Genomic DNA, 8,229 nt, shown 5'->3' with positions numbered 1-8,229 from the left:
AATGTTGTGTTAGTTTCAATTCTACAGCAAAGTGATTTGGTTTTATATGCATATTTTTTCAGATTATTTTCTAGTATAGATTTTACAAGAAAAAAGTTAAACTTCTATTCGTTCTATATACTTGAAGCAGACACAGACACAGTTATCTCAGAAGGTTCTGAAAGACAATATTGATAATAGGGGGATTATACAGTATGGGTCATTTCTCTTTGGCCAGTGTCCCAAGTATATTCCATGAATTTTAGTCTCATTAGATGATTCCCAAAAAAGGGGTTTCTTGGTTAATTAAGCAAAGGAAGTGTTTCGTATTGTAATCCTCCCTTGAAGAATCACAGTGCATGTCAGCATCATGAGGCTCTAAGAAGTCCTGGATCAAACAGAGAAGTCTGTTCAACTTTGCTTCACCTAGTACTTCCCAAGCTTGTCAGACCTCTTTCCTGTGACATTTTCCATAATATCTGCTAAATAGTTCCCCTCAAACTAGCAATGCCTTCTTGGAATAGTTCTGTGGACTAAATAGGATATTTTTTCCCAAATTTACTTACAAAATAAATGTACTGTTGTTTTATACATCTTTGGGGATAAATTTGGAGATGGCAATTTTGTTATACTGTTGCAGACCACGTTACGGCTAGGCTCCCCTGATTACCATTACTTTTCTTTTTTTAGAACAACACAGATTTATTATCTCACAGTTCCCATGAGTAAGGAGTATGGGTACAGGCTAGCTGAGTCATGTGCTCAGTATCTCACAGTGTTGAAGCGGGATACAATCAAGGTGTCCAAAAGGGATATAATCTCATCTGAATTCACTGAATGTTGGCAGTTCAGTTTCTTATGGTTATCGGCCTAAGGTCCTTGCTTTCCTGAGGGTTTCTGTCATTATTCTTGAAAATGGAGATTAATTAATTATCTGTTACTATATAACAAATTACCCCAAAATTTAGTGGCATAAAACAACAATAAGCTATTACGTCTCATAGTTCCTGTGGGTCAGGAATGCAGGAGATTTTGGCAGGGAAGTTCAGAATCTTTCATGAGATTGCAATTAAGATGTCAACTAGAGTTGTAGTCATCTGAAAGCTTGACTGGGGCTGTGGGATCTGCTTCCAAGTGGGAAAGTTGGTGTCAGCTGTTGGTAGGAGGCCTCAGTTCCTTTCCAGGTGAGTATCTCCCAGAGTTACTTAGAATCTTCCTAAAATAGTGACTTATTCCTCAAAAGCAAGTCACCCAAGAGACTAAAGCAGAAGGCCTGCTCTATGACCTACACTCAGTAGGTTCACATGACCACTTCAGGAGAATTCTAAAAATCTCACAAGTCAGTCTTGATTAAATATGGAGGGGAAGAACACAAGAGAATGAATATCACAAGGCCAGGAAAGTTATTGAGAGTAAATCTTAAATATTCCCACCTCCCATACATGCACAAAAATGAATTATGTAGTTTCAGTTCAGTTCAGTCGCTCAGTTGTGGCTGAATCTGCGACCCCATGAATCGCAGCACGCCAGGCCTCCCTGTCCATCACCAACTCCCAGAGTTCACTGAGACTCACGTCCATCGAGTCAGTGATGCCATCCAGCCATCTCATCCTCTGTCGTCCCCTTCGCCTCCTGCCCCCAATCCCTCCCAGCATCAGAGTCTTTTCCAATGAGTCAACTCTTTGCATGAGGTGGCCAAAATACTGGAGTTTCAGCTTTGGCATCATTCCTTTCAAAGAACACCCAGAGCTGATCTCCTTCAGAATGGACTGGATGGATCTCCTTGCAGTCCCAGGGACCCTCAAGAGTCTTCTCCAACACCACAGTTCAAAAGCATCCATTCTTTGGCACTCAGCTTTCTTCACAGTCCAACTCTCACATCCATACGTGACCACTGGAAAAACCATAACCTTGACTAGATAGACCTTTGTTGGCAAAGTAATGTCTCTGCTTTTCAGTATGCTGTCTAGGTTGGTCATAACTTTTCTTCCAAGGAGTAAGCGTCTTTTAATTTCATGGCTGCAGTCACCATCTGCAGTGATTTTGAAGCCCCCCAAAATAAAGTCTGACACTGTTTCCACTGTTTCCCCATCTATTTCCCGTGAAGTGATGGGACCGGATGCCATGATCTTCGTTTTCTGAATGTTGAGCTTTAAGCCAACTTTTTCACTCTCCTCTTTCACTTTCATCAAGAGGCTTTTTAGTTCCTCTTCACTTTCTGCCATAAGGGTGGTGTCATCTGCATATCTGAGGTTATTGATATTTCTCCAGGCAATCTTGATTCCAGCTTGTGCTTCTTCCAGTCCAGTGTTTCTCATGATGTACTCTGCATATAAGTTAAATAAGCAGGGTGACAATATACAGCCTTGACGTACTCCTTTTCCTATTTGGAACCAGTCTGTTGTTCCATGTCCAGTTCTAACTGTTGCTTCCTGACCTGCATACAGGTTTCTCAAGAGGCAGGTCAGGTGGTCTGGTATTCCCATCTCTTTCAGAATTTTCCACAGTTTATTGTGATCCACATAGCCAAAGGCTTTGGCATAGTCAATAAAGCAGAAATAGATATTTTTCTGGAATTCTCTTGCTTTTTCGATGATCCAGCAGATGTTGGCAGTTTGATCTCTGGTTCCTCTGCCTTTTCTAAAACCAGCTTGAATATCTGGAAGTTCACGGTTCACGTATTGCTGAAGCCTGGCTTGGAGAATTTTGAGCATTACTTTACTAGCGTGTGAGCTGAGTGCAATTGTGGGGTAGTTTGAGCATTCTTTGGCATTGCCTTTCTTTGGGATTAGAATGAAAACTGATATTTCCCAGTCCTGTGGCCACTGCTGGAGTTTTCCAAATTTGCTGGCATATTGAGTGCAGCACTTTCACAGCATCATCTTTCAGGATTTGAAACAGCTCAACTGGAATTCCATCACCTCCACTAGCTTTGTTCATAGTGTTGCTTTCTAAGGCCCACTTGACTTCACATTCCAGGATGTCTGGCTCTAGGTGAGTGATCATACCATTGTGATTATCTGGGTCGTGAAGATCTTTTTTGTACAGTTCTTCTGTGTATTCTTGCCACCTCTTCTTAAGAGGTGTTAACTAAATTATTAACAAAATTATTGTGACAATCATTTTGAAACATATGGTGGTGGTTTAGTTGCTAAGTCGTGTCCAACTCTTGTAACCCCATGGACTGTAGCCTGCCAGGCTCCTCTGCCTGTGGGATTCTCCAGGCAAAAATACTAGAGTGGATTGCTATTTCCTTCTCCAGGGGATCTTCACAACTCAGGAATCGAACCCAGGTTTCCTGCATTGCAGGCAGATTCTTTACCAACTGAGCTATAAGGGAAGCCCTTGCAATATATAGGCACAACAAATTATCAAGTTATATCCCTTAAGCTTGCACAGTATTACATGTCAATCAGCTCTCAATAAAACTGGGAAATTTTTTGTCTGAAAAATTATTCTGTTGTATAGAATTACTATATTTTATCCATTTATCAATTGATGGACACTTGGGGTGTTTAATAACTTTTGGTTGTAACATTTTTTAAATAACAAATAAATAAATATCAAAAGGAGAGGATTATTGGATACTATCTTGGAGCCTAGCTACCAAAGTTGTTGGACTATATTGAAAACAAATATTTCCCTCTCACCTCAGTCTATGACATAATAATCTGGAAAATAATGTGTACAGACAATTGAATGAGACTAAAGAATAAAGAATATTGAGAGTTAATGAAAGTGTCTTGAATCTTCTTGGCAAGTTACTATTGCTCGAGGATTCCTTGAAGTTCTGTCATGATTACACCTTGAAAGATAGCTCTGTCCTCATTTTCTATCAGATTATTTATAAGCAAAAATGGATTCCATCTATTCTGCGTTTCATGTTCTTTAAGTGAACCATGTTCTTTAAGTTTGTGGTTGAAGAATCAAAAACTAAAACAAAACAACAAAGACTTTTACTAGACTGATAGGACGCAAGTTACATGCAAAATGGAATATAGTGGAAGATACTTAGGAATTCAAAGTTTATCAATATCTCAGTGAGGGCATGCATGCTAAGTTGCTTCAGTCATGTCCAACTCTTTGCAACCCTACGGACCGTAGCCAGCCAGGCTCCTCTGTCCATAGGATTCTCCAGGCAAGAATACTGGAGTGGGTTACCATGTACTTCTCCAGGGGATCTACCTAACCCAAGGACTGAACCCATGTCTCTTACCTCTCTTACATTGGCAGGTGGGTTCTTTACCAGTAATGCCACCTGGGAAGCTCTATTAACATTTCAGTGTCCTCAAGCAAATTAAGCCTAATAATCCTTTCTTATAGGAGACTCTGTGCTTGTGTGTTTAAGGGGAAAAAAATCAAGCATAAATCAAGGTCAGTTAAAAAGATTTTTATAAATTATTTCTGGAGGAGGCTTTATAGTATTTTCTCATTTAGATCATTTGCTTAAATATGTCAAAGTAAGTAAAGAAATAAGGACCATTTTGTTGCAGAACATTTAGACTGTTCTGACTAATGCAATGTTTCTCTTTTTTTTTTAATATGGAACACTTCATGAATTTTTGTGTCATCATTGAGCATCACTGAGGCCACGCTAATCTTCTCTGTATTGTTCCCATTTTAGCATATATACCACCAAAGAGAGCATCACCTACCTATTTACCTGAATTCCACAGATTTCATGTCAGCTAAATGAACTTGAAATTTAGTCTATCTTGGAGAAGCACTTTCTGTGCCAGGGCTACGTCACTTCATCTTAAGCCTACATGTCTCCATGCGAGTTCAACAAGCGAGCAGTGTTATCTCTGTTCAGCCCTGTTCGCCCAGGCCACAGCAACATGTTTGTTTCCAAAGGTGTTCAGATTCTGTAAAACCAAGTGTCATAAAAACTTCAAAAAGAATGAAATCCTAGCAAGATCAGATGGACTAAAGCATTCCAGATAGCAACTATATAAAACTCACAGCAGTAATTCACTTGAATTTGAAAAACATATTCCATAGCTCTCACTGTCAAATAACAGAGAGAGCTATGGAATAAAACCACTGATGCAATGAACAGAGTTGAAGAGACCAAACAGAAATGCCAAGCTAAATTTATAATGAACAAGTTGAAGAAAAATAAAAAACTATGTAAAGTTCAGAACATTAAAGCAGTCGAGCAAAGCATCCATCTTATCTGGGCCCTTCTTTCAGGTGAAGGAAAGTAGCTGGAAAACAAAATGGTACAGAATTTACAACAGTATGTTGACATGGAAGATGGTTCTTAAAACTCTTACTGCTTGAAACCATTTCTTTAATTGAATCTGGAAATCTCCTATGGAGACGTAGAACTTCTACATTATTGATTTTTTCGCATAAGATCACTCAGAAATGGATGGAAGTACTTCTTTCCTACATCGTCATCTGTGGGACAGCAGGTAGTATGGATGCATCTCAATATTAAACCTTCGCTGAGAGACACACTTCTATAATTCATGAAAATTATGTTTGCAAATACAGAAGTGAACTGTGGACACAAAATGGCCATGCCATTTGGTCAACGGCGGTAGACAGCATTTATGTAGTTCAGCCCAGTTCAGTTGCTCAGTCCAACTCTTTGCGACCCCATGGACTGCAGCACACCAGGCCTCCCTGTCCATCACCAACTCCCGGAGTTCACCCAAACCCATGTCCATTGAGTCAGTGATGCCATCCAATCATCTCATCCTCTGTCATCCTCTTCTCCTCCTGCCTTCAATCTGTCCCAGCATCAGGGTCTTTTTCAATGAGTCAGTTCTTCGCATCAGGTGGCCAAAGTATTGGAGCTTCATCTACAACATCAGTCCTTGCAATGAACACCCAGGACTGTCCTCTTTTAAGATGGACTGGTTGGATCTCCTTGCAGTCCAAGGGACTCTCAAGAGTCTTCTCCAACACCACAGTTCAAAAGCATCAATTCTTTGGCGCTCAGCTTTCTTTATGGTCCAACTCTCACATCCATACATGACTACTGGAAAAACCATAGCTTTGACTAGATGGACCTTTGTTGGCAAAGTAATGTCTCTGCTTTTTAATATGCTGTCTAGGTTGGTCATAGCTTTTCTTCAAAGAGGAAACATCTTTTAATTTCATGACTGCCGTCACCATCAGCAGTGATTTTGGAATCCCAAAAATAAAGTCTGTCATTGTTTCCATTGTTTCCCATCTATTTGCCTTGAAGTGATGGGACCCAATGCCATGATCTTAGTTTTCTGAATATTGAGTTTTAAGCCAACTTTTTCACTCTCCTCTTTCACTTTCATCAAGAAGCTCTTTAGTTCCTCTTCACTTTCTGCCATAAGGGTGATATCATCTGCATATTTGAGGTTATCGACATTTCTCCTGGCAATCTTGATTCCAGCTTGTGCTTCATCCAGCCTGGCATTTCACATGATGTACTCTGCGTATAAGTTAAATAAGCAGGGTGACAATATACAGCCTTGATGTACTCCTTTCCCAATTTGGAACCAGTCTCTTTTTCCATGTCTGGTTCTAACTGTTGCTTCCTGACCTGCATACAGATTTCTCAGGAGGCAGGTAAGATGGTCTGGTATTCCCATCTCTTTCAGAATTTTCCACAGTTTATTGTGATCCACACAGTCAAAGGCTTTACCATAGTCAATGAAGCAGGCATTTTTTGGGAATTCTCTTGCTTTTTCTATGATCCAACAGATGTTGCCAATTTGATATCCAGTTCCTCTGCCTTTTCTAAATCCAGCTTGAATATCTGGAAGTTCATGGTTCACATACTGTTGAAGCCTGGCTTGGTAAATTTGGGGCATTACTTTGCTAGTGTATGAGATGAGTCCAATTGTGCAATAGTTTGAGCATTCTTTGGCAGTGCCTTTCTTTGAGATTGGAATGAAAACTGACCTTTTCCAGTCCTGTGGCCACTGCTGAGTTTTCCAAATGTGCTGGCGTATTGAGTGCAGCACTTTCACAGCATCATCTTTCAGGATTTGAAATAGCTCAACTGGAATTCCATCACCTCCACTAGCTTTGTGCATAGTGATGCTTCCTAAGGCCCACTTGACTTCACACTCGAGGATGTCTGACTCCAGGTGAGTGATGATCTCACCATCGTGGTTCTGGGCCATTAAGATCTTTTTTGTATCGTTCTTCTGTGTATTCTCTTCCCTGGTGGCTCAGATGGTAAAGCATCTGCCTAAAATGTGGGAGACCTGGGTTCGATCCCTGGGTTGGGAAGATCTCCTGGAGAAGGAAATGGCAACCCACTCCAGTACCCTTGCCTGGAAAATCCTATGGACAGAGGAGCCTGGTAGGCTACCGTTCATGGGGTCACAAAGAGTCAGACATGACTGAGTGACTTCACTCACTCACTCTGTGTATTCTTGCCACCTCTTCTTAATATCTTCTGCTTCTGTTAGGTCCATACTCTTTCTGTCTTTTATTGTGCCCATCTTCGCATGAAATGTTCCCTTGGTATGTCTAATTTTCTTGAAGAACTCTCTAGTCTTCCCCCATCCATTGATTTCCTCTGTTTCTTTGCATTGATCACTTAGTAAGGCTTTCTTATCTCACCTTGCTATTCTTTGGAATTCTGCATTCAGATGCTTATATCTTTCCTTTTCTCCTTTGCCTTTCACTTTTCTTCTTTTCTCAGCTATTTGTATGGCCTCCTCAGACAACCATTTTGCCTTTTTGCATTTCTTTTTCTTGGGGATGATTTTGATCACAGCCTCCTGTACAATGTTATAAACCTCCATCCATAGTTCTTCAGGCACTCCGTCTATCAGATCTAATTCCTTGAATCTATTTCTCACTTCCACTGTATAATCGTGAGGGATTTCATTTAGGTCATACCTGAATGGTCTAGTGTTTTTCCTACTTTCTTCAATTTAAGTCTGAATTTGGCAATGAGGAGTTCATAATCTGAGCCACAGTCAGTTCCCACTCTTGTTGTTGCTGACTGTATAGAGCTTCTCCATCATCAGCTGCAAAGAATATAATCAATCTGATTTTGATATTGACTACCTGGTGATGTCCATGTGTAGCGTCATCTCTCATGTTGTTGGGAGAGGGTGGTTGCTATTTATGTAGTAATTAATGACAAATTCATGACAAGTAACATATAAAATAAAATTTTCTTTGCAGTAAAATATTCCCTTAATGTTCTAGAAAGGATAAATAAGGAACTAGCAATCTGTATGATAACTACCCTCAGGCAGTATCTCTTCTTTTGATTTTAGTATTTCCAATAGAAGAACATAA

The 8,229-nt window shown here is 40.1% G+C and overlaps 1 non-coding gene and 1 pseudogene across 1 annotated transcript; one reads left to right on the top strand and one right to left on the bottom strand.

Annotated features, from left to right (window-relative positions):
- Positions 1-4,515: 4,515 nt before the first annotated feature.
- On the bottom strand, positions 4,516-4,627 carry LOC138074700 (U6 spliceosomal RNA). The gene has a single exon (XR_011144521.1). It is a non-coding gene; the product is annotated as a U6 spliceosomal RNA (small nuclear RNA).
- A 44-nt stretch (positions 4,628-4,671) lies between these two features.
- LOC138070660 (probable ribosome biogenesis protein RLP24 pseudogene) lies at positions 4,672-5,246 on the top strand (annotated as a pseudogene).
- The last annotated feature ends 2,983 nt before the right edge of the window (positions 5,247-8,229 follow it).

This window comes from Capricornis sumatraensis, chromosome 2 (genome assembly GCF_032405125.1).
Source record: "Capricornis sumatraensis isolate serow.1 chromosome 2, serow.2, whole genome shotgun sequence".
Lineage (NCBI taxonomy): Eukaryota > Metazoa > Chordata > Mammalia > Artiodactyla > Bovidae > Capricornis > Capricornis sumatraensis.
Note: the sequence above shows the minus strand (reverse complement) of the source record. Positions and strands in the feature narration are given on the sequence as shown.